The following is a 27,711-nucleotide window of genomic DNA, read 5'->3' on the forward strand; positions in this document are numbered from 1 at the left end:
AGACAAGTTAGGAAAGTGTTTAATTGGAGTAAGAAGAAATATGAGGCTGTCAGGCAGGAACTTGGAAGCAAAAAATTGGGTACAGATGTTTTCAGGGAAATGTACGGAAGAAATGTGGCAAATGTTCAGGGTATATTTGCATGGAGTTCTGCATGGGTATGTTCTAATGAGAGAGGAAAGGATGGTAGGGTACAGGAATAGTGATGTGCAAAGGCTATTGTAATTCTAGTCAAGAAGAAAAGAAAAACTTACAAAAGATTCAAAAAACTAGGTAAAGATAGAGATCTAGAAGATCATAAGGTTAGCAGGAAAAAGTTTAAGAATGTAATTAGGAGAGCCAGAAGGGGTCATGAGAAGGCCTTGGTGGACAAGATTAAGGAAAACCCCAAGGCATTCTACAAGTATGTGAAGAGCAAGAGGATAAGACGTGAGAGAATAGGACCAATCAAGTGTGGCAGTGGAAAAGTGTGTATGGAACTGGAGGAGATAGCAGAGGTACTTAATGAGTATTTTGTTTCAGTATTCACTACTGAAAAGGATTTTGGTGATTGTAAGGATTACTTATAGCAGACAGAAAAGCCTGAGCATGTAGATATTAATAAAGAGGATGTGCTGGAGCTTTTGAGAAGTCACCGGGACTGGACAAGATGTACCCCAGGCTACTGTGGAAGGCGAGGGAGATTGCTGAGCCTCTGGTGATGATCTTTGCATCATCAATGAGGACTGGAGAGGTACCAGAGGATTGGAGGGTTGCGAATATTGTTCCTTTATTCAAGCAAAGGAGTAGAGATAGCCCAGGAATTTATAGACCAGTGAGTCTTACTTCAGTGGTTGGTAAGCTGGTGGAGAAGATCCTGAGAGGCAGAATTTATGAACATTTAGAGAGGCATAATATGATTAGGAATAGTCAGCATGGCTTTGTCAAAGGCAGGTAGTGCCTTACGAGCCTGATTGAAGTTTTTGAGGATGTGACTAAACATGTTGATGAAGGTAGAGTAGTAGATGTTGTGGCGACCCATTTCCTGGCACATCCGAACCGGCTCACAATTAGCCAGCTTTCTGGCTAAGGGAGATAGCCTACGGGGGTTTGCGAGCACAGAGCTTTGGAGCCTCTGCGCCACGGGGGGGGGGGGGGCAGGTTGAGGGAGGCTTAAAAGTGAGGCTGAGGATTTCGAATAAAGTTTTTCCTTCGACTGCGGTTACCGACTCCGTGTCGTAATTTTAGTGCTGCATGTAGCACACCGCTACAATTGGTGACCCCGATGGTCCAAACGATTTTTGGACCAGAAATGACCGACGCCGCCTCTGTTCATGCGGTTTCGTTGAAACTGCTGGGTTTCTGGACACAGCGACCGAACCTATGGTTCCAGCAAGCCGAAGCCCAATTCCACGTTCGCCAGATCACCTCAGAAGACACCCGCTACTACTACGTGGTGAGCTCCCTCGACCAGGACACAGCGGCCCAGGTTGCGGAGTTCGTACAGTCGCCCCCCGGCAGACGGCAAGTAGATGGAATTCAAAGCCCTGCTCCTCAGGACTTTCGGACTCTCACGGCACGAGCGGGCTGCCCATTTACTGCACCTGGACGGCTTGGGCGACAGACCTCCTTCGGCTTTAATGAATGAGATGTTGCCTCTGGCCGACGAACACACACCCTGCCTCATGTTTGAGCAGGCATTCCTGGAGCAGCTGCCCGAGGACATACGCCTGCTGCTGTCCGACGCGGATTTCAGTGACCCCCGGAAGGTGGCAGCCCGGGCGGACTTGCTGTGGAACGCCAAAAAGGTGAGTGGGGCGTCCATCGCACAGATCTCCCAGCCACGCTCCCAGCAGCAAACCAGTCCAGGCCCGGCCACAGAGCCCGCCAACCCCCGGCCCAATGAACACTGGTGCTTCTACCACCAGCGGTGGGGCGCAGAAGCCCGCCGTTGTCGCCCGCCCTGCAAGTTCCCGGGAAACACCAGGGCCAGCCGCCGCTGATGGCTATGGCGGCTGGCCATCGGGATGGCCTCCTGTATGTGTGGGACAGAAGGTCGGGACACTGGTTTTTGGTCGACACTGGTGCCAAGATCAGCGTTTTACCTCCGACGAGTTACGACACCCGCAGCAGGGCACCGGGGCACCCCCTGAGGGCCGTGAACGGCAGCACAGTAAGGACCTATGGCACCCGTCAGGTGCAGCTACAGTTCGGCTCCAGCCAGTTCACGTGGGACTTTACACTGGCCGCTTCTGGGTGCGGATTTTTTGCGGGCTCACAGCCTACTGGTCGACCTGCCCAGGAAGAGACTGGTACACGCCTAGACCTTTCAGACGTTCTCCTTGGGTGCAGCCCAGTTGCCAGCCCCTCACCTCGGCTCCATCACGCTGTCCGACATCGACTTCACCAGGGTCCTGGCGGATTTCCCATCTGTTCTGGCACCGCAGTTCACAGCGGCCATGCCCCGACACGGCGTACAGCACCACATCCTGACCCAGGGACCACCCCTCCATGCCCGCGCTTGGCGGCTTCCCCCGGACAAGCTCCGACTGGCGAAGGAGGAGTTCCAGAGGATGGAGGAATTGGGGTCATCCGGCGGTCTGACAGCCCATGGGCCTCTCCTCTGCACATGGTGCCCAAAGCGACGGAAGGCTGGAGACCGTGCGGCGACTACCGCAGGCTGAACGAGGCTACCACACCGGACCGCTACCCTGTGCCGCACATTCAGGACTTTGCAGCGAACCTGCACGGCGCACGGATCTTCTCCAAGATAGACCTCGCCCGAGGGTACCATTAAATCCCGATGCATCCTGATGACGTCCCCAAAACGGCTCTCATCACCCTGTTTGGCCTTTTCGAGTTCCTCCGCATGCCATTCGGCCTGAAGAATGCGGCACAGACGTTCCAGCGGTTAATGGACGCAGTGGGACGGGACCTGGACTATTTGGACGACATCCTCATAGCCAGTAGCAGTAGTCAGGAGCATCTGTCCCACCTCCGTCAACTCTGCGCCCGACTGAGTGAGTACGGTCTTACAATCAACCCCGCCAAATGCCAGTTCGGACTCAATACCATTGACTTCCTGGGCCACAGGATTACTAAAGACGGGGCAACCCCTCTGCCCGCTAAGGTAGATGCGGTCCGCCATTTCCCCCGACCCACCACGATCAAAGGCCTTCAGGAATTCGTAGGTATGGTCAATTTCTACGACCGCTTCCTCCCTTCAGCTGCCCGGATCATGCCCTGATGTCGGGTCCGAGCAAGGACATTACCTGGGATGAGGAGTCCACTGCCGCTTTCGTTCAAATGAAGGAAGCTTTGGCGAACGCCGCAATGCTAGTACATCCCAGAATGGACGCCCCTACCGCCCTCACAGTGGATGCATCTAACACGGCAGTCGGTGGGGTGCTGGAGCAACTCATCGCAGGACGCTGGCAACCCCTGGCGTTTTTCAGCAAACACCTGCGGCCACCTGAGCTCAAGTACAGTGCTTTCGACCGGGAACTGTTGGCGCTCTACCTGGCAATCCGGCATTTCAGGTACTTCCTAGAAGGTCGGCCCTTCACCACGTTCACGGACCACAAACCGCTTACCTTTGCGTTTACGAAAGCGTCCGACCCCTGGTCGTCCCGCCAGCAACGCCACCTGTCCTACATCTCTGAATACATGACGGATGTCCGGCACGTCTCGGGTAAGGACAATGTTGTGGCGGATGCGCTCTCTCGCCCTACCGTTCATGCCCTTTCCCAAGGGGTAGACTTTGAGGTGCTGGCAGAGACACAGCAGGCAGTTGAGGAGATTCCGAGTTACAGAATCGCAGTCTCCGGTTTGCAGCTCCAGGACCTCCCTGTAGGCCCGGGTGAGAGGACCCTACTCTGTGACGTCGCCACCGGCCAGCCCCGTCCCGTCGTCCCGACAGCCTGGCGGTGCCGTGTTTTCGACTCCATTCATAACTTTGCGCATCCCTCCATCCGGACGACTGTCCGGATGGTTTCCAGCAGGTTCGTTTGGCACGGACTCCGCAAACAGGTCAGTGAATGGGCCAAAACGTGCATGCACTGCCAGACGGCCAAGGTGCAGCGGCACACCAAAGCCCCACCGCAGCAGTTCCATCCCGCCCACCGGTGTTTCGACCACATTCATATGGATATCATGGGCCCCCTGCCAGTGTCGCGCAGAGCGCGGCACCTCCTGACTATCGTGGACCGGTTCACAAGATGGCCAGAGGCGGTCCTGCTCACCGACACCACCTCCGAATCTTGCGCCCGAGCCCTGATCACCACCTGGATATCTCGCTTTGGTGTACCGGCCCACATTACCTCCGACAGAGGCGCCCAGTTCACCTCCAGCCTGTGGTCAGCTATGGTCAGCCTTCTGGGGACCACCCACAGTCGAACGGGCTAGTGGAGCATTTCCACCGTCACCTGAAGTCGGCCCTCATGGCCCGCCTGCGAGGAGCCAACTGGGCGGACGAGCTTCCCTGGGTCCTACTCGGCATCCACACAGCGCCCAAGGACGACCTGCACGCCTCGTCGGCCGAGTTGGTATACGGCGCACCCCTGGTCGTCCCCAGGGAGTTCCTACCAGCCCCACGGGGGCAAGAGGAAGATCCCGCAGCAGTCTTGGGCAGACTACGCGAGAAACTCGGTAACCTGGCCCCCATACCCACTTCACAGAACGGGCGGAACCCGACCTGCGTACCCAAAGACCTGTAGAACTGTAAGTTTGTGTTTGTACGGGCATCGGTCATCGCTGCAGCGGCCTTACGAGGGGCCGTTTATGGTGCTCCAGAACAACGGGTCCATGTTCGTGCTGGACGTTGGGGGGAAAGAGGAGGTTTTCACGGTGGACCGACTCAAACCGGCCCATGTGGACCTGGCGCAACCGGTCGAGTTTCCGGCACCTCGGCGCAGAGGCCGACCTCCCAAGCAGGTTCCGGCCCAGACTGTGGACATTGGGGGGTGTATCGCCGGTTCTGGGGGGGGGTTATGTGGTGACCCATTTCCTGGCACATCCGAACCGGCTCACAATTAGCCAGCTTTCTGGCTAAGGGAGATAGCCTACGGGGGTTTGCAAGCACAGAGCTTTGGAGCCTCTGCGCCACGGGGGGCAGGTTGAGGGAGGCTTAAAAGTGAGGCTGAGGATTTCGAATAAAGTTTTTCCTTCGACTGCAGTTACCGACTCTGTGTCGTAATAGCGCTGCGTGTAGCACACCGCTACAATGTAGTGTATATGGATTTCAGCAAGGCATTTGATAAGGTACCCTATGCAAGGCTCATTGAGAAAGTAAGGAGGCATGGGATCCAAGGGGACATTGTCTTGTGGATGCAGAACTGGCTTGCCCACAGAAGGAAAGGAGTGGTTGTAGATGGGTCATATTGTGCATGGAGGTCAGTGATCAGTGGTGTGCCTCAAGGATCTGTTCTGGGACTCCTACTCTTCGTGATTTTTATAAAGGACCTGGATGAGGAAGTGGAGGGATGGGTTAGGAAATTTGCTGATGACACAAAGGTTGGAGGTGTTGTGGATAGTGTGAAGGGCAGTCAGAGGTTACAGCAGGACATTGATAGGATGCAAAACTGGGCTGAGAAGTGGCAGATGGAGTTCAACCCAGATAAGTGTGAAGTGGTTCATTTTGGTAGGTCAAATATGATGGCAGAATGTAATATTAATGGTAAGACACTTGGCACTATGCAGAATCAGAGAAATCATGGGATCCGAGTCCATAGGACACTCAAAGCTGCTGCGCAGGTTGACTCTGTGATTAAGAAGGCATATGGTGTATTGGCCTTCATCAATTGTGGGATTGTGTTTAGGAGCTGAGAAGTAATGTTGCAGCTGTATAGGACCCTGGTCAGACCCCACTTGGAGTACTGTGCTCATTTCTGGCTACCTCACTACAGGAAGGATGTAGAAACCATAGAAAGGGTGCAGAGGAGATTTACAAGGAAGTTAACTGCATTGGGGAGCATGCCTTATGAGAATAGGTTGAGTGAACTTAACCTTTTCTCCTTGGAGCGACGGAGGATGAGAGGTGACCTGATAGAGGTGTATAAGATGATGAGAGGCATTGATCGTGAGGATAGTCAGAGGCTTTTTCCCAGGATTGGAATGGCTATCATGAGAGGGCACAGTTTTAAGTTGCTTGGAAGAAGGTACAGAGGAGATGTCAGGGGTAAGTTTTTTACTCAGAGAATGGTGAGTGCGTGGAATGGGCTGCCGGCGACGGTGGTGAAGACGGATACGATAGGGTCTTTTAAGAGATTCCTGGATAGCTACATGGAGCTTAGAAATATAGAGGGCTGTGGGTATCCAAATGTATTTTTTAAGGCAAGAACATGTTTGGCTCAGCTTTGTGGACCGAAGGGCCTGAATTGTGATGTAGGTTTTCTATGTTTCTATCTTTCTGTGTTTCTATAACTTTTGAGTGTTTGTGTGTACAATCAGGAGTCCAATGGAGAATGGAGATTTAAAAATCTAGTTTTGCAACAAGAAAAACATTCATTACAACCAACGTGATGTCAAATAGGAGACTATCATTTTACTTAGTTGTATAACACTCAGTACTTACTTTAATTTTTGTGTTACCGACACCGTAACTACACATTTAGTGCAAAGAAATTTTGTTCTATCTATAGTCTGATTCGAAAATCAGGCTCAAATCCTGCACATCAAAATAGACGCAGCATTCCTGATACTGAATCAGAATCAGGTTTAATACCATGGTAAGTCCGTGAAACTTAGCGTTTTGCAGTAGCAGTACAGAAGAATACTTGAAAATCTTATAAATTGCAATAAGAAATATATAAAAGAATTAAATCAAATTAATTTACAACACACACAAAATGTTGGTGGAACACAGCAGGCCAGGAAGAATCTATAGGGAGAAGCGCTGTCGACGTTTTGGGCCGAGACCCTTCGTGATTTTTACTTTAAAGGTAATACCACATGCCTAGCTGTAACTATTCTTCCCACAAAGTGTTGTTGATCTGTACCAATATGTTGTGGAAGAGTCTGAGAGGCAGACTGTGTTGAGGTGTTAAACAAAAGCACATTCCTTCATGCTCCTTGTGCCTCAACTGCTTCAGTTTGTGCGTTGAGCATTGGAACACATGGCTTCCTGGAGGTGTGAACTGTTTCAGTTTGTGCTAAACATGTGGAGTTTAAACGGGGATTTCGAAGTGGATTAAGTACAACAGTGTGCAATCATTTTTCTTCCAGGATGGCTTTAATCATGAGATTTACAATCAGTAAATTTGGATCTAAAAATGAAAACAAAACAATTATCCTGAAGACGGGAGTCTTCCAGGGCTGTGCTCTCAGCCTTTGACTTTACTCACATCAGCGCGGCCAGACTTTGCTTTGCCTCCATTTACAAGTTTATGGATTATGCCACTGTACATGTTCAGTGCTCAGTAACAATGAGACAGAGTGCAGGAAGAAAGTAGTGAGCCTGACAGCAAGGTGTCAAGTCCAACAACTTCTCCCTCAGTGTCAGTGAAGTGAAAGACCATAAGACATAGGAGCAGAATTAGGCCACTCGGATCATAGATTCCATAAGAACATAAGAAATAGGAGCAGGAGTCGGCCATCTGGCCCATCGAGCCTGCTCCGTCATTCAATAAGATCGTGGCTGATCTGCCCATGGACTCATCTCCACCTACCTGCCTTTTTCTCATAACCCTTAATTCCCCAGCTATGCAAAAATCTATCCGACCTTGTCTGAAATATATTTACTGAAGTAGCCTCCACTGTGGATGTGAGTGTTGCACGGCAAACATGAGAGACAGTGACACAGAGCCTAGACACGGAGCTTGGCATGGAGAGACGGGGTTTCATAGGTAACCCTGAAAGTGGAGCAAAACTTAGAACACACGGTTCTGAGCAGCAGGAAACGTTCATCGCCACACAGGTAAAACCAACGATCTGGCAACTCGGGTTTGTAACGCCGGGTTTCTTATACTGCAGTTGTGTCGTCATTAAAGAAAATTGGAAGCAATTGGGAAATTAACAGTCGGAACCATGGCATAATCAAAGGAAATTAGACGAACCTAGGGAATAAACGATCAGGACCGTGACAATAGATGCAGTGAGTGAAAGGCTGTCCAAATCTGAGAGCCTATGATTCTATCTCATCAAAAGGATATCAACATTGGCTGAGTATTAATCAGCCTAGATTTTGTGCTCTATCTAAAGATCTGTATCTAAAGAGTTAGAACTGAACCTAATCTTTCTGAGTCAGGGACAAGAACATTGACAACTGTGCCAATGCTGATGCAATTTGTGTACTACTATTCATAATAAAGAAAACAAGATCTTCAATCTTATTATAATTAATGTCAACTGCTCATGTCAATGAATGTGTATGTGTGTGTAGGCCTCTGTTAGTCTCGATAGACCATGGATTTGCGTCTTGGAAAGTTTCCAGGGTGCAATCCCGTGCAGGGCTTTTTTTATGGGAGACCGGCAGTTGCCCAAGCTGCAAGTCTCCCCTCTCCACACCATCGATGTTGTCCAAGGGAAGGGCATTAGGACTCATACAGCTTGGCACCGGTGTCGTCGCAGAGCAATGTGTGGTTAAGTGCCTTGCTCAAGGACACACACAGCCTCAGCCAAGGCTTGAACTAGCGACCTTCAGATCACTAGACCAACGCCATAACCACTTGGCCACGCACTAACACTGTTAATGAATATGAGTAATAAGTTTGTACATTAAACAATAACAAAGAATGAAGAGGACATTCATAACACTACATTTAGCATCCACATTGGGCTACCGAAGAAAAAGAATTTCAGGATGTATATTGCAGACATTTTTCTGGGATTAAATGTACCTATTGAAACCTTTTGAGTGTGTTGAAGATTATTAGAGAAGATAATTCAAGAACCTGAACACATAAAATTAGATTGCGGACAATAAATATATCCTTTTTATTAGCAACTTGTGTCATGTATTTAGGGGCATACAGTTTATTTAAATCATTTCCAATAGACTATTATAAAATTTCAAAATTTCAATATCATTACCACTTGGTACTTTTATTATGATACAAAACTATCCTTCAGTGAAGCAGGGTTAGAATAGCTATAATTAAAACAGTTTGCAAGCTTGTAATTCAGTATTAACTTATTTAAATTCATGCATTTTTATGTCTTTTTATATTATTGTTTGATTTTATATGATACTTATATTCAAGTGTCTGATCAAGGCCTGAATTTGGATGTGTCTTTGGTATCTGAAACTTAAAGTTCATGAGCCAGACTGGTGCACTGGTCCAGCAAATAAACTGCCTGTGCACTTTAATCACATCCCTCTCCTCACCACCCTACTCTCCCCCCAGTCTGTTTTCTTCCAGGTGAGGAGGATTTAAAATTTCTGCTGATATACTTTCCTTCCAGTTTCATACAACTGTGTGAAAAACCGTATTTCTTTTCATTATTCAGTTTCTCCGCATAGCTTTTTATCCATACAAATTACTTCCATTACTTTAAATGTTTCATTCATACTGGCTGCGTCATCACCTGGCTTGGGGTGGGGGAAGAACTACTGCCCAGGCTTGAGATAAGCTGCAGAGATTTGTAAACTTAGCTCCATGACGAGCTCCAGCTTCAGTGGTATCCAGGACATCTTCAGGGAGGGTTGCCTCAAAAAGGTAGCATCCTTCATTAAGGACCCATCACCCAGGTCATGCCTGGTTCTTATTGCTACCATCAGTAAAGAAGTGTAAAGGCACAAACTCAACAAATCAGAAACAGCTTCTTCCCCTCTGCCATCCAATCTCTGAATGGACATTGAACCAATGAACGCTTCCTCACTTCTGCAAAGTCAAGAAATTTCACGGCATATGCTGGTGACATTAAACCTGATTTTGATTCTGAATCTTATTTTGAAATGTTGAGATTTTCCAAAGGTTAGGCTCACAAGAATTCTTACACGAGCTATTTGTTGCTGTTTCCTATGGTGTTGGATGTCCATCATGTCCGATGATGGCAAGAAACCTGTGTGGGAGTGTTTTTTAAGTGGAAAAGCTGTGGAACCGGGGCAGCTCCACTCTCTTGACCTCAGAAGTTCAAATCCTGTGGTACAAACAAGCATCACGAACTGGATTCTTCCTTGGTAGCAGTGGATGTCCATGATGTCTTCTGTGCCTTTTATCAAATACTTAGGTGTAAATTTAGACAGCTTTTGAACCATAGCCTCTTTAACCTTAAGGGTACTCCAGTAAAGCTCAGTCATTTTCTTTCTTGTGCCCATATGTAGAGTTTTAGCCTGAGTACAAATTAGAAGTTGAAGCCCTACTAATTTTATCCTCTGTGGTCAAACTGCTCTGAGGCTAATTTTGCAAAACTAGTGCAATCCTTGTTGAGCTGATAAAATCTAATCGCACAATGAACTGAACTTTGAATCATTTTGATATGTGATGGGGCTCCCCTTCAATAATTGATACACTATTTTTACACTAAGAATTGCTTACCCACAATTCCACTTTGCTTCTTTACTGAATAAACTGGCCTTTATTGGCAGTCTATATTCTCTTCGCTCTGCACAATGCATGTAACCCCCTTCAAATATCCACCTCATTTAATGACCTTAAATTAAATAAAAATGATTGATTGTGCAGAAAATTCCATGACTATAGCACACTAACTGCATTGAGATGTTTATGATACAATAGTCCAGTGATCCATAATTACATTTTGGCAGAATCAGTTGAGTAAGGTGGTGTTTACATGAGAGTTTATTAAAAGTCCACAATTATACTGTGCAATGAGAATATCATGCTTCTACCTCTCAGGGAGTTTCTGAAACACAATACTGTATTGTTTGCAACATCAATTTTATGAGCACTTAAGGCAATTCTTCTTGCCTTTGCCTTTGTGAAATAAACACAAATTGAAAGTAAAATGACATACTTATATTAAACCTATAGTACAGTGCAGAAATAGTGTATGTGCTGTGATGGATTGTCAGTAATTGTGAGAACATGACTACAAATATAATGTACATTAAGTGGCTAAATATAAAATAGTTGGAAATAGAAACTGGATGAATTCTACATGTTTTTTTGTGTGTAAACCAAGCACAAAACACAGTAATTTAGCACAAGGATGACACGTTCTTCATGTTAACAAACATTGCGCTCACTGCCAAATATGTGAAGACATTTTTTAAATACTTTTCTTGCTTGCTTAATAAAGATTCTGTTGCAGCTCCATAACCACCAAAGAGAGGAGAGTTTATTTGTGTTTAAATTCTGTTTCATGCTTTCTAAATATTTGCATGTTTAAATATTGATTTTTAAATATTTATATGTTATCTAAGTAGTTACATTCACCCTTCCATCTGTAACATATACATCCATTCCCTTGGTGTAGGTTCTTGAAATTTTTGTTCTTCAATTTTGAAACTGCTCACAAGATAGAAGCTGACTTTTGCTTACGTATTATCTATGTGGAACATGGAAAATAATTATCTGAGCACAAGATAATTGAATCTGCAATGAAAACAAGATTGCTGTGAATACTTAATAGGTCAGGTAGCATCTTTGTAAAGAGACTTAGAGTTGCCTTTCCACTTCAATGAGCGTACTGTGCATTTTAAATGTGCAACTCAGCCAGTGACATACAATTGTAGAGTCAACAAGCACTACAGCACAAAACAGGCCATTCAGTCCACCTAATCTGTTTAAAGTGGTTAGTCTGTTTAGTCCCATTGACCCGCACATGGAGCATAGACATCTTCTCTTCCCCATCCATGTACTGACAGTATCCAAGCTTCTCTTAAATGTTGCTATCAAACCCACATCCACCATGTATGGTGGCAACTCATTCCTCATTTTTACTATCGTCTGAGTGAGGAAGTTCCCCATCAGGTTCCCCTTAACTATTCCGCTTTTCACCCTTAACCTATGACCTCTAGTTTGAGTCTCAGCCAACCTCGGTAGGGGGAAGCCTGCACGTATTACCTTGTCTATACCTGTCATAATTTTGTATCTTCTGTACAATCTTTTACACTCCGGGAAAGAAACTCCTAACCTATTTAACCTTTCCCTATAACTCAGGACAAGATGATGTAAAACCATGGATCCCCATGAGTGGCCAGACAATTTGTGCTAGCTTTGCCTAAACAGCAATTTTTATTTATCCTCCTTATCACATTCCTGGTCACTGTATTTGCATGTTAAATATTCATAAACTTACCACAGAAGGTGATTAAAAACTTAAATGGCCACTTGAGATATTAGGGTCCCAGTAAAAGTAGGCAATTTAACATTCTTCCTGTGATGTTAAGAGGAGGCATACCTCTTAACTGACTGCAGTCATTTAATTCAAATAATTTTTTGTTATAGAAACACATGAATTCAATACCTTTGTAATTTTACTGAACAGATTCTTTCTTCCAACTGAATAACAGTTTTGTGTATATTTGCCTAGCTGTAAGTTTCAGCAGGTAAATAATTTGGTTTTGATGTTTTATGATTAGAAAGTCTTCTGATGTTTTCTTCATTTTCATTCAGTGCGGGCTTAGCATCCAGACAAGTCATAACCTCAAACCTTGGCGATTCATTTAGCTTATGTTAAGTTAAAGGAGACTCTCGAGGGTATATCATTTTACATCAATCAATCCATCTCTCCAGTTGCTTCCCCTCATCAGGTATGATATTACCTTCCAGGTCTTTCAACAGAGCTGTCCTGTTCTTTGTTGGCCCAACGGCCTTTCTAATGGCCTCACACAACTGTCTAGTGTTGCCTCTGTAGGCTGCCTGTTGGATGTGGTTGCAATGACCTAGCCAGAATCTTTGAGCATATTTACTGGAGCTGCTTGAGCAGATTTACAAGCTTCTTTCAAGTCGCTGAATGAGCCAGTTGTAGAAATAGAAGTCGGGTGATTAAAGCAGTTCTTTTTCTTTAAATGAGTGTAGCAGTATATCTGAATATTCATCGATCCGGTGGATGTTTTTCTAATTACATCACCTGAACCAGCAAGGTTCAAACATCTCAAAACGAACTGATTCCACTACCTATGGACTCACATTCAAGGGGAGTCATGTCCATATCATGTCTTCTGTATAATTTGTTTACTATTTAGTATTTTTTTTGTATTTGCACATTGGTCGTTTGCCAGTCTTTGTATGTAGTTTGTCATTGATTCCAATGTATTTCTTCGTTCTGCTGGAAATGCCTGCAAGAAAAAGAATAGTATATGGTGGCATATATGTACTTTGATTATAAATTTACTTTGAAATTTCAAACATCTTGATTCCATATTACTTATGTTCGAAATGTTTCATGCAGCCAATGCATTTATTTTTATCTACTTGTCTTTCTTCTTTCTTCATTGAAACAAAATCATTTTTCAATGCAAGATAATTGATTTGCCACACATAATTATAAACCTGTCCAGCAGTCGATGGCGCCTTGCTTGAAATTTCACATTGCAAGGGAGAAGACTCTGCTGTAGTCTGTGCATTGGAAGAATCCCTGTCAAAATGTCTTGTATATGCAAGTCCAGCTGTTTTCAGTGTTTGAACCTTGTTCATTTCCACATTGTTCATTAGATGTTATTTGTTGGTCACTGTTAAGCTTTCACCAACATAAACTTCACAAACTCTCAAACCATTACTATTCATACACCCCAGTGACAATTCTCCTCAGAATCCCAAATTCCTTCTTTGGGCCCTATGTTTGCAAATAAAGTTTTCAAGTACAAATCTGAGATCCACCCAAGAAGCCTGCTTCTAGCTGTAGATCATCCTTCTCCTAAATGGAATATTGGAATTTAGACAATGATGAGGATGCTTACTTCCTTTGGTAGCTTACCTCAAAGTGGCACGTGCTGCAGGAATACTGTAAGAAATTTTTTGCTATGATACGTTTATTTCTGTTGGCAAAGCCAACATTGGGGGTTTTCTTTACTCCTTGAAACATGTTGTAGAAGACTTACCCCAGAACAGATACTACCCTTCAACTATCAGGCTCTCGATCCAACGGGATAAATTCACTCAACTTCACTTGGCCCATTATGGAAATGTTCCTATAACCTATGGATTCACTTCCAAGGACTCTTCATCCCATGTTCTCAATATTTATTCCTTTTTGTATTTGCAGTTTGTTGTCTGCTGCACTCAGGCTGATTGGGCAGTCTTTCTTTGATTCTGTTATGATTATTATTCTATAGATTTATTGAGTATGCCCACAAGAAAATGAATCTTAGGGTTGGAAATGGTGACATATACTAGCACCACTCAGTACTCTTGAATGGGAAACTCATGGAACAAGATATAATTTTCGAGCAGCTTGTAGAATGAGGTATGTGGAGCAACTTCCAGTCTTTGCATTTAACTGGAATTCTGTACTTGCTTGAATTGTCCATTGGCCTTTTTTTTATGTTACTGTAAAGTACACCCCAGCAGTTGAAACATCAATTTTTCTGTGGGGTCCTGGGGCTCATAGCCAGCAGATGTCAATAATAGCTGTGTGGTGAACTACATATACCTGTCTGGACACGCCCCCCCCCCCCCCCGCTGACTGCTCCTGTGGCTCCTCCCACAGACCCCTGTATAAAGGCGATCGAGGCCTGAGCCCGGCCTCTCTGTCTCCAGGATGTAGTATGGTGGTCACTCGCTGCTTGTTCCTTCTTTCAGTCAATAAAAGCCGATATCTCGCCTTTACGTCTCAGAATGAGTTATTGATGGTGCATCAAGCTGACCATATCAACCCAAGGGAAGATGATATTTTCAAATCATTCCTCAACATTTCAATGGTCTATTCCCCACCCGTCCTGGTGATAATAAACCTGATTCTGATACTGTATATGGGCATTGTGTAGGCAGAAGGGAGTAGCTAAGTTAGGCACAAGTTATTAGTTTAGTTATTCACCACCACCCTAAACTTAATTACTCATTTAATTAGTCTAGCACCACCTCATGGCCTGTCTCTGTGTCGTACTGCTCCATGTTCCATGTCCATCAGTGAACCTCCACTGGGCTTCACCATAAAAACAAGAGATTCTACCAATTCTGGAAACCCAGAGCAACACACTCAAAATGCTGGGGAACTCAGCAGGTCGGCCATCACCAATGAAGAGGAATAAACAGTCAAAGCTTTGGACAAAGAACCTTCATCAGGACGGAGCAACTGCAGTGTTTTTTTCCCCCTTTTTAATGCAGATATTATTTGAAAGTGAAGTAGGAGGGCATTGGTAGAAGTAAAGCAATAAATATCCAGCGAAGTTGTAAATGGGAGAAGCAGGATGTGTCAGTCCCATTTGCTCAAATCCATTAGTGTGGCAATGACTCAGGCATACCTACACCTTTGTGTGGAGAATCTACTCCTAAATGTTTTTTTCTTATCCAGGGCTGGTTCTATTTTGTTGAGAAAAACAATGTCAGTGTAGAAGATACAACGATGGATATTGTGGTAAAGAGAATAGCAATCTATTTTAAACTTCTATAAAGTAATGTTTAGTTCGGTGTTGATTCAGATGTGTTGCAAAAGATTTGGAAGGAAAGGAATGTCACGTTTTAAAACAAACAAAAAAGAAAATGCCAAGCTTCAGGGTGTGGCAGAGGCAGAGAGCCTCTCAAGATCTTGGAACAGGGTTTCCCAACCTAAGGTCCATGGACCCGTTGCTTAATTATATTGGTCCATGGCTTAAAAAAATGGGAGTCCCTGTTTTAGTAGTATCTGCATGATACTTCACTGAGGCTATTTACTGGAAAATGGGCTAAACAAATGACGGTCCGAAAGGATACGGCGGACCAACGCTCAATGCTCTATCTATTTTGTGTGCCATAAGAAATTGGAAGTGAGTTCACATTTTAGGAAAAGTCTCAGCCCAAAACATTGTTTGTTCTCTTGCATAGATCCTGCCTGACTCACTGAGTTCCTCCAACATTCTGAGTGTTTCCGATGATCAGACATAGACTTTTTCAGCATGCACAGTGGTTTCTTTGGTAACCAGTTAATGGTTCTGTTTCTCCCATCTGCAGCTTCTCTGGACTTACCTTTTGTTTTTTTTTACCTATCTTAACGCTCTCCTCCTTCACTGTCAAATAATATCTGCATTAACAAGCAGAAGTACTGCAGTTGCCTGTAAATCTGACATATTAAGAGAAAATACAGGATTTACTGAGCAGGCTGGACAGCATAATACATGGAAAGAAAAAGAAATTAATGTTTCAAGTTGACGGCATATCATCAAGAGTGAAACAAGAAGTGTTTCTTCAGTGTTCAGCAGGAAGCAGAGTGTCGAGAGTAAAGAGAGTGCCTGTGATAGGATACAGACCAAACCTGTTTAGGTGAATCAAATGCTACTGTTGCGGTACAAGATCCGTTGAGTGGAGTTCTAAATCTAGCCTGATCAATGTAGGTAGCAGAAAGAAAAAAAAGACGCAAACTATGAAGTTTGAAGGAGTCTGAAATAATACTGGATATACTCAACACTCCAGGTAGCATCCAGAGAGAGAAAAACAATACTGAGTTAATGTAACCAGTGAATAACCTTACACTGAGTAGAGAGAGCTGATATAAACAGCGAAGACTAGTTACCAGATTTTTCAGAATGCAAACTTGGATCTCAATGGCTGCAACATGCCTAGATGGAAAATAAGGTGTTTTTCCTTGAGCTTACATTGGACATTGTTGGAACAGTATAACAAATTTACAAGTCTCCAAATTAGCCTACCATGTCATGAAGCTGAACTGTAAATTGTTAATTTCTTTTCTCAGTGGCACTCAAATACAGTGAATAAAATGGACCAGTTTATTCAACACAACACTCTGGTCAAAATGATCTTCTTCAGCATCATATGATTCTGTAATGATACATAAAAGTTTTGCATGAATGTTACTGAAAGGATGTCTCAAATGATGTATGCCGATGTCATTTTCACATAAATTGGTAACATACCACCGGTGGATCTCTAGTACATTCAAAGGGAGCTGCAGCATAAAGAGCTGCAAATGCTGGAAATCTGAAATGATATTATAAACTGCTGGAAATACTTGGCAGTTCAGACAACATTCGCAGAGAGGAAAACAATTCAGGTTGATGACCTTTCATAAGAAATAAGAAAACTTAGTAAAAAGCATGTTTTGAGTTGCACAGAGAGAGCGAGAAAACAAAGGGAATGTCTCTGACAGTGGAAACCAAGAGAGAATGGTTGATGCGAGATGCATTGGCTCTGCTGGGAGAAGTTAGCAAAGGTTTATTAATTGTAGCAAACCTGTTTGGAGGTAGATCAAATAAAGGATAGAACAATTGCTGGAAAAGTGAAATAACAGGGAATGCTGATGGTTCAACAGTATCTGCGGAGAGAGAAAAAAACAATTGATGTTAATGGGTTGATGGTTTTATATCGGAACAGACCACTGATGCTTTAAGTAATAGTTCTCCAGTTATAAACTGTGTACACTATATACTTAAATTTCATTAGACATATCAAGAACTCTAATCAATGAGCAGACTAAGTGATTCAATAGGAATCCATCAACATATTGGAAGTTCAGCGTTTATGGCCGTCAATAGAGTGTACACAGGTTATAACTGTATAACTATTATTTAAAGCATCACTGGTCTGTTCTGATATAAGACCATCAACCCATTAACGTCAATTGTTTTTTTTCTCACTTCACAGATACTGCCAAACAATCAGCATTTCCTGTTATTTCCAGCAAATGTTCTATCCCTCAAAATCTGGATGTGATTGCTTTGACCAGCCTAATAGATATATATACAGTACTGTGCAAAAGGGTGCCTAAGACTTTTTTACAGTATTGTAATTGTTGTGGAATGGTGAGAATGGAGTGCCACGGGAGGCGTGTGGGACGGGTGGGAGAGAAGGAGTGCCGGGGCGGGTGTTGCGGATGCAGACGCACCCAGTTCTGGGACACCAGGCAAGGTCATTTGATTCCAAATAGCTGCTTTATTGAACATTGCTGGATATCTCCCTGAGGGTTTTCGCCCCTCCTCCTCTTACTTCCCCTTTTCCCAACCATGATTCCCCTCTCCCTGCCCCCTTCCTACTCTCAGTCCACAACAGAGACCCATATCAAAACCAGGATTATCATCACTCACATTTGTCATGAAATTTATTTTGTTATGTGGCAACGGTACAGTGCAATACATAAAATTACTAGAGTACAATGCAAGTCTTGGGCACCATGGTACTATATATATATATATATATATATATGGTATATAAAGAGCTGTGTTTATATACCGTACCATATATAAGAGCTACATTTAGGTGGTGTGTATATATATATATATATATATATATATATATAATTTAAATGAGTAAACACACACACACACACACACACACACTTTACCAGTTATATCAAGAACCCTATCATTGAGCAGATTGAATAGGTTCAATAGGAATCCATCAGCATAGTGGAAGTTCAGAGTTGACAGTGAAACTTAATTGCAAAAAGCATATCCTAAAATGAACGGTCCATGTTGAGGGACGTGTCCTTTCAGGTAAGCAGTGGAACTTGCAGTCATCCCTCCCATGATTTTATGATTTGAACTTGTAGCCAGGCTGACGCTTCACCAGGACCAAAAATTCAACAAACCTTAAATACTTTTGCAGCTCCTGTTAGACAATCCTGGGTTACACTGTTGTCCTAGAGATTTTTATCCTTCCACATTCAATTGAGTAACGTCTTTGGTCATTTTGGTAAAATGTGCTGGGAAAGTGAGATTGGCGCTATGCCTGAGAATTAATGGGCCTTCAGGGTTCATGTAAAAACCTGTTTCAAACACCACATAACAGAATCTAGGAACAAAGACATTCAAAATATCAGGAAAACATTTGTCCAGCCCCAGAGGCCAACTTAATATTTTGCCATATGCCTGTCTAACTTCTTCTTTTCATTTATGTTGTTTCCAGCTAGATTGTCTTGATTAGGAATTGTTCCATCACCTTCAGCATGAAATATATTATTTTGCCTGTTATGAGTTTCGTTCTGTGCATGATCGTACGCTATCTGCTTTTTGGAACATGCTCTGAGTTTCTCAATGTTCATTTGGTTGATACCCTAAAGATTTCTCAGTCCCTGAATTTGATCCTCCATGTCTTCTCTTTTCCAACATAAACAGACTTAGCCTCTGTAGTGTAAGCTTTGCTCTTTTAGCCTTCAGTTCCCACTGGAGTGGTAGCAACGGAAGCTTGCTGTGTGCAAGAATTGTTAAAGTAATAAAAACTTGGCGATTTTTTCTCAAAATGTTAAGTATACATTATCACATTACTTATTAACATTTTGGCTATTTTGAGTTTATATTTTCAATATATACAAAAAATACATTTTGTAAGAATATTTTCTTTTATCTTTTAAAGCAGTTTTTTTAGTATTTCAACAACTATTTTACAATTTAGTTAGTAAAGGAATGAAAAAAAAAACAGCAACATAAATGCCATAACAGAAGTGGTAACTACTTTATTCTCTAGTGACCTAGGGAAGTGCCAATTACAAAGTTTTCCCATCTGTAGCAAGGACTTTTGGAAGGAGCAATTGGATACACAAGCCTCTCTGGTTTGGGGGCTGTGAGTGTTGTAGAGGTTCAAAAATGCATCCATGTAATGCATAAAACAATGGCATGAAGGTGAAGTGGGGCACAGATCTGTCTGGGCATCAGTCAGTTATGGTACACGCAAACAAGTGGCATGCTAGAGAATTCCTAGAAGCGTGTTTTTTTTTGGAGCAATTCTCTAAACAAACATGTAGACTGCAATCCTATTTATGAGCCGACGTGGCAAAATTCCAGACCACAACGCACGAAGTTCTCCACACAGCCAATCAATGATGAGATTTCCTCCCTACATCACAATTGACCTTCTTAAATGGTGTCTAATCAGCTGGCTGAAAAGTATATAAAGGCCAAGTTTACAGTGGGCACACCACAATTCACTGTACACTGAGGCTGTCTCCTCGCATAGTGAAAAACATTTTCAAGTAAGTTGCCAAGATCGGAGAACAACTCAAACTAACCATCAGCCACCCGAGGTACACAATTTCCCAAATTATTTCCAAATGGCATGTGTCATGCCATACTTTGTTACCAAAGGTGTCAGACTACGTGCACTGTTTGCATACTTAATAGATGCATGGGTTTGGGACTTAATGCTAGTGCAATCATTTTGGAGCTCAACAACCCAACTATTGCCTTTTCTTAAAAGCAAGTGGTTAATTGCATAAGCATCGCCTCCACAAATGATCACCTCCAGCCTTCCAGTGCTGATGATTCCAGCAATTACTTTCGGGTTAGTTGCTTGCCGATTTCAGCTCGCTTTTGGCACAATTTTGCAAGTCTTTCGGTCAATCAGGAGTTAGTACATGCTGCAGAAGTTTACAGGGAATGAGATGGTTGTTCCCAAAGGACACTTTGCAGCCTACAGGCTTCTTCACAAGCTGGTTGTTCCCAATCAGCATCAGTACACCATCCACCTGTAATTCGGTCTGACTGGGTTACGAAGCAGAGGCTACACATAGCACAATAAATTGCTGTAACAGGCAGGAATCATAATAATGAGGTTTCCATGTGAATTTGGTATACATCCTGAACTTGGTTGTACAGGTGATGGTTAATCATGCTTTGTGATCTCATGCTTTCTAACTTAGTCATACTGGTGTCTGTAAGTAACTTAAACAAGTCACATTATTTTAATACTAGTTTACTTGAGAACACATATCAGCAGGACATTTCTTAGGGTGGGAGATTAGTATCTAAAATTCTTTTGGACTATTGGATTAAGTGCCCCTTGCAGGAGAGGCAATGCATTGAAAGCCATCTCTGGAATTGCTGATGGAACTAAACTTCATGGGAACTCCACCACACTCTGACACTATTATACAGCTTATGGAGTGCACCACTCAAGAGTAACTGTAACAAACTTCAGTCTACTTAAATTAGCACATGAAAGTACATGAAAGTTTGATCGTGAGAAATTTCACCAACACAATTTCCTCATTCCTCTCTGGCTAAGGGACTTCTTAGTAAAATATTCTAATAGCTATGAGCAAAGAGAAGATTGTACCAGGACCATATGAAATGGTGATTTTATTCTTCTCGTTGTTCTTAAATAGACAATACTGCTGTTTCCATAGAAAAGACCCCTGTAAGGATATTATAACATTAGCTTTTGTACACAGCAAAGAAACCTGTGAGGTGGATCTTTAGTGTTAGTGTTTGTTATTATACTTAGACATATAGCATCGAACAGGCACTTCTAGTTCAGTGAGCAAGGCTGCCCATCGACTTATCCCTGGCTTTATCACAGGCCAATTTACAGTGATCAATTAACCTCCTAACTGGTATGACTTTGGAATGTGGAAGTGAACTGGAGTACCCGGAGGAAACCCACTCAGCTACTGGGAGAGCACACAAACTGCTTACAGATGGTGTCAGGTCTGAACTCTGAACTCCAACGCCTTGAGGTGTGTCAGCACTGCACTAACCGTTACGCTACCACGTCGCACACTGCACACGGTGTTATTTAATCACTGAGAAGCAAACAAATTCAGATGTTTGTGACAGAATAGATGAACACAAATTCATGCAACTGGCAGGATTACATTGCCAACTTCGACAATTTTCTAAACTTTTGCTACCATTAAATGGGAATAATTGTTTCTTCTGGTCCAGGTGTTAAAAATGGGACTATCAATTTATAATTGCCCTTAAGAGAATAAATATGTCCATAAGGAGCAAGTTCTTCTCTTAAGTGCTGTTGGAAAATGCCATAATACATGATTCAGAAAATGCCTGTGTATCTTTAAGGGAAAACTGGATGAGTTTTGATGCGGAGGAATTACAGGACCCTGGGGTCAATGCAGTCATATTAATTCAGGATTGATATACAAAGCCTTGTCTAAATGATAGCTTTTCCTATTGCAAATTGCTACAAAGCTCTATTATCCTTTTTACATATTGGTTTATAGAAATATCAACTTTTTGGTGTGGTGTAGCTAATTTCAACCTTTTTTTGCATGCTATAAGCTTTCAACCATGTGGTAATATTCAGACACATCATGGTTAAAATTAAGCTTAATTTCTTGCATGCATGACACATAATTGGACCTCTGGCCTGTTGAGAACATTCACATCTGATTAAAGACGAAACCGGCAAATCTATTTTAACACGGGAGCTAAGATAAGGCTAATCTCTGCCTACACCTATCTCTTGACATTGTTATCTAAATAGAAAGTCAGGAGACAAATCAATAGCTCAACTTGAATGATCCATATTACCCAACAGAGCTAACTTTCTCAGTCCCAGCAGTGACTTCACAAATTAGAACTACATCTGGTGGGAGCCATGTGATCAATTTTAAAAATATTAAGCATAAGTTCTGGGACTCCTCTTATTACAGCTGTATTTAAAAACAATTCAGCTTCTTGAGGACTTCACATTGAACAGTGGCTTAAGTTGCCATTCTGACTTACACACTCGTTTGAGAACAGTCTCAGCTGGTTAACTGGGATAATGTTCACCTTCAGAAATGGTGCTTTTCATTGGGAGGTTGTCTAAGATGCGGAACATCTCAAAGACAAGCTCAGTCTGACTGAAACACACTTCTGGAATTAGCGAAGGAGAACACAATTGGAAGCCAACTCAAACCAATTTAGATCTATCAATAAAGCTGTCAGATTTTATCTTTTATTTCACCCTGTTCAGCTGGGATGTTCAGACTTAGATGGGCAGAGGGAGGTGCTGACTGTTGTGTAGAAGAGTTGCTCTTGAACTACTGACAGTCAGTCAAAGGGAATAGGACTGTTTCTTACCAAGCATTGCCCTTCTTCACTCCATGTGAGGAGACCTCCACATAATTACACTCTGCCTCTCCTGGTGAGATATCCCAGCGATCCTAGGAAAGGAGCCAGAAATATTTGAAGGTGTTCCTGTATTCTTTAAATAATTCTACTGAGTTAATGATAGATTGATTGATTCAGATACAGCACAGAATAGACCCTTCCAAACTTCTGAGTCTTATCGCCCCTGATTTAATCCCAGCCTGATCACGGGATAGACAATAGACAATAGGTGCAGAAGTAGACCATTCGGCCCCTCGAGTCTGCACCGCCATTCTATCATGGCTGATCATTCACTATCAATACCCAGTCCCTGCCTTGTCCCCATATCCCTTGATTCCCCTATCCATCAGATATCTATCTAGCTCCTTCTTGAAAGCATCCAGAGAATTGGCCTCCACCGTCTTCCGAGGCAGTGCATTCCACACCTCCACAACTCTCTGGGAGAAGAAGTTTTTCCTCAACTCTGTTTTAAATAACTGACCTCTTATTCTCAATCCATGCCCTCTGGTACTGGACTCTCCCAACATCTGGAACATATTTCCTGCCTCAATCCTATCAAATCCTTTAATTATCTTAAACATTTCAATCAGATCCCCTCTCAATCTCCTCAATTCCAGTGTGTACAAGCCCAATCTCTCCAATCTCTCTGCGTAAGACAGCCCTGCCATCCCAGGAATCAACCTAGTGAATCTACGCTGCACTTCCTCAATTGCCAGAATGTCCTTCCTTAAACCTGGAGACCAATACTGTACACAATATTCCAGGTGTGGTCTCACCAGGGCCCTGAACAAATGCAAAAGGACATCCTTGCTCTTGTACTCAATTCCCCTTGTAATAAAGGCCAACATTCCATTTGCCCTCTTCACTGCCTGTTGCACTTGCTCATTCACCTTCATTGACTGATGAACTAGGACTCCTAGGTCTCTTTGCATTTCTCCCTTACCTAACTCTACACCATTCAGACAAAACTCTGCCCTCTTGTTCCTGCTTCCAAAGTGGATAACTTCACATTTATTCACATTGAATGACATCTGCCAAGTATCTACCCACTCACCCAGCCTATCCAAGTCTCCCTGTATTCTCCTAACGTCCTCTTCGCATGTCACACTGCCACCCAGTTTAGTATCGTCAGCAAACTTGCTGATATAGTTTTCAATGCCCTCATCTAAATCGTTGACATAAATCGTAAAGAGCTGTGGTCCCAAATAATTTACATTGACCAATTAACTTACCGACTAGTATATCGTTTGACTGTGGGAGGAAACCGAGGCACGCAGGAGAAACCCATGTGGCCATGTGCACAAACTCCTTACAGGCAGCGGTGGGAATTGAGCCCAGGTCTCCTGTATTGTAAAGCGTGGTCCCAGCCACGACACTACCGAAGCCCTATTATCCGTAGAGGTCTTCATAACCTACCTTACGTTGATCACTAAAAGCCGGTTCACTTCTACTCAACATGTACAAGATGGGTTGATGTGTTACTGGGACCTTAGAGTTCTTCTTTTGAACGCTACAGATAATCAAAGTATATTTTGGATCAAGATGTTTAAGATCTGAGGCCCAGAAGCAAAAGTGGGAATCAAACATGCTTTTTATAGATTTGTTCATTAGTCAAGAAGCAGGAACCAATATTTATTGCCTTTGCTAGGCCATCCTATGTCACAAATCAGTGAGAGGAAGCAAGCGCAGATCTCCTCCCCTGAAGAACAGGCGTTCTGTTGTTATCATGGCTACTTTTTAAAGTCCAAGTTAGCAGAATTTAATTTCCTGTCTCTAGAACTGTTGACCATTTACCATGAATGTAAAATAATTGTTTACCAGGCAAATGAAAGGGAATTTTATTACCTCAGAATGCTTTTATTTTTCAAGTACAAAACATTTTGATTCAGAAAAATAATTTCAGTATGAATAAAACGCATTCATGCTACTGCCTGGCACAAAACCTAATTTGTGCTCTTACGGAATAGAAAAAGGGATTGTAGAAGAGGTTTCTTAATATCACCCACTATATGTTTGTTATTTTAAATAATTCCTTTCATCAGACAAGTCTTGAGGAAACATTGCAGTAAGCAGTAATGATATGAGTCATTTATTGTAGATCCCCATTATTTATTGTATTTCAATAAATGCCTAATAAGATATATTTTAATTAAAACATTTTGCCAAATGCTGAAGGTTCCATTATTGGATTGAAGCACTTTAAAGTGTGTTAAGATTTTTATTATGAAGTTCTTTGTTTAGCAGTACTTTAGGGGACTCTGTAAAAAATCATTTTATAAAATTCTGTTTTAAAATGTCGCTTGTTGAAAACAACTTCCACAACAGTTGGACTAGCCATGTTATTTTATATGTATTAATCAGTCTGTACTTATTCCTGTAAAAAATATCTGTGTTGTCTACTATTTTTAAATTCCATCAATTCCTTTCTATTTCAACTCTTTCAGGGATTTGATGACTTGTTTTGTTATTCTTTTGATTACTTGATTACTCTTGTCAAGAATAAAATTGGAAGATAGTAATAAAGAAGTGCAGAGATTTGCATTTCGCACTGGTGAACGGATAAAGAAGAAAATTGCAAACTGGAGTTAAAATTCTTTTAATGGTTGCTTTCATGTTCTTGAGAACAGGGAAAAGCTTAGACATGCTCTGCATAATGATTCTAATGACTGAAATCTGACCATATTTAACAAACACACATTACAAATGCAACTAAATGTAACAGTTGCAAAATTCTAACAGATCAGGCATTGATTCATCTTGGACAGATCAGTTTAAAAGCTGGTCTTCTCACTACTTCTGCTGACCTCCCACCCATTAAGCTTATGTTTTAAAACCACTTTCACTGTTGGCATCTATTTATTTCTCACCTCTCTCCACACAAAATATACTGTCTTCCCACATTGCTCCTGTTTGCCTCCTATTATTTGGATTCTTTGCCATTGTGGTCAATATGCCTAAATCTACTTTACCATCTTAATTAGGCAAATTAACTTTCAATTAGACTATTACCAAATCACTTTTCTGAAGGAAACACATCAAACTTCTTGGATCATGGTTTGCTTGCTGTTGTCTGCATCTGATCTGTGAGCTGAATATTTAATCTGTCCCAGATTATTCCCGACAAATATATTCCACAAAAGCAAATAATATCTTTTAATTTACAGTCTATTTCTCTGTGAACAGCAGATTTACCAGCAGTAATTCTTGTTTGTGCTTGACAAGTGTAAGGACTGTTGAAATGACTGATAGGCATATTGTAGGATGTAAGAATTTTCAGAAAGTGTTCACATAAAATGCAATGGCTTATGTAACTTTTGGACTGATGAACAGTGTCTGTATGCCAGTAGGTTATTATCCTTTAGTAAAAACCACTGCAGAATTATACAAGCATATGAGTCTTAAGGAGCTCAAGTATAATGTGCATACTTTATTTAAGTTCTTTACCTTGATTGCCCTGGAATATTGTATACATTTTTGTGTATCTTAGATGGTAGTTAATTCACGATACAGTCCATAAAGTCTTAAAATCACAATTGTTCAAAACAATTATGCAGTGGAGTTCTGTGTAAATTGGAAAGAGATTGAAATTGACAATATTCCCAGAATTATTTTTGTTTGCCCCACCAAAAATCTGGATAATTTGGAACTGATATCATGAACATAATTTTGTAATTTTCAGAAAATGCAAAGGCAGAGGATTTAATAAATAGTGCAGAGAAATTGTTAAAAAATTCTGAAAAGTGGAAAAGTTAGCTGAGTAAGAAAACAGGTAAAATGTATGGCTGAATTTAAAGGGGGAGGCATTGATTGAATAACCAAAGAAAGGAGGCACTCACATAATAGAAAAACTTTGGACATTATGGATAAACAGAGAGTCCAAATGGGTGATAAATAGAGTCTTATAAATAAGATCATGGAATGTGACAGTAAAGAAATAATGATGAATTCATTTACAAAATTAACTAGGTTGCAGTGAAAGTGTTGTATGCCATTTTGGATTCTACATTATATTCAAAGATGTAGAACCCATTAAAACTCTAGGGTTGAGTCAGCTTAGAGTCACCAGGAATATCATAGATGGAAACTCTCATCCGGAGAGCTGAGATAAGGCATCTTCGAACAAGAAGGAGGAAAGATATTTATTTATTCAGAGGATGGTTAGAACATGGAAGGAAGCCTGCACTTTTGGCAAATATTTCAATACTTATGTGAAATTAAGTATATTGATTGCTGAAAGCTATGAATCCAAGTCACTTTTTTATAGATTAAAACTTGAAACAATAATTATAGAACACCCAATATAAAGGGATTATAAGAACTTTTCAGCTTTAAAATGTATTTTAGTTGATAAGTTACAGCTGATAGCTGAATACACCATATAAAATTCAGATTAGTGAAAGACTTACAGCATCTTAAGGTAGAATGCAAGCTGTTTCAAAATAACCTGATTATATCGGAATTACCATAGATGAAATCTGAGCAGAAAGTGATCTTTTTCTGAAGATTTGTAGAAATCCTAACCTCATCTAACATTATCTTTACTCTGAAGAATGAAGGTGAAGTAAGTAATGAATGGGATTAACTTTATTCTTTCCAATCAAGGGCCCTCTTCATGGCAAACAAAATCTAAAACTGAAGGAATATTTTCAGCCAACTGCACAAGCAGCAGGCCGGGAGCTCACATAACGCCTCAGCAAATTAGGACGAGGGTGAGAAGAAATCTGAATGTCCAATACATGCTGTCCGCTAGATAAGCCCACATTACATCTGAAAATAAGCAGGTCTCTAACAGGGAATATTCCTTTGGAAAAGATAAACTTGACATTGTGAGCTGCAGTTTGGATTCAAACAGCATGAAAATGTTAAGAAGACATATCACGCTGTGCCTTGTTTTGTTGACTTCTTCCTTTCT

The 27,711-nt window shown here is 42.1% G+C and overlaps 1 long non-coding RNA gene across 7 annotated transcripts in view; it reads right to left on the reverse strand.

Moving 5' to 3' along the window:
* Window positions 1-8,902: 8,902 nt before the first annotated feature.
* LOC132378323 (uncharacterized) overlaps window positions 8,903-27,711 on the reverse strand; it is a 54,493-nt gene continuing 35,684 nt past the window's right edge. For 3 of the 7 annotated variants that reach the window (XR_009506973.1, XR_009506975.1, XR_009506970.1), the window contains 2 exons: window positions 22,770-22,852; window positions 8,903-13,160 (listed from right to left, as the gene is read on the reverse strand). This is a non-coding gene — a long non-coding RNA (uncharacterized LOC132378323). Of the gene's footprint in view, window positions 13,161-18,559; window positions 19,159-22,769; window positions 22,853-27,711 lie in introns of all 7 variants that reach the window. The other 4 variants (XR_009506974.1, XR_009506976.1, XR_009506972.1 and 1 more) reach the window with 4 other exon arrangements.

Source organism: Hypanus sabinus, chromosome 20, assembly GCF_030144855.1.
Source record: "Hypanus sabinus isolate sHypSab1 chromosome 20, sHypSab1.hap1, whole genome shotgun sequence".
In the NCBI taxonomy this organism is placed as follows: domain Eukaryota; kingdom Metazoa; phylum Chordata; class Chondrichthyes; order Myliobatiformes; family Dasyatidae; genus Hypanus; species Hypanus sabinus.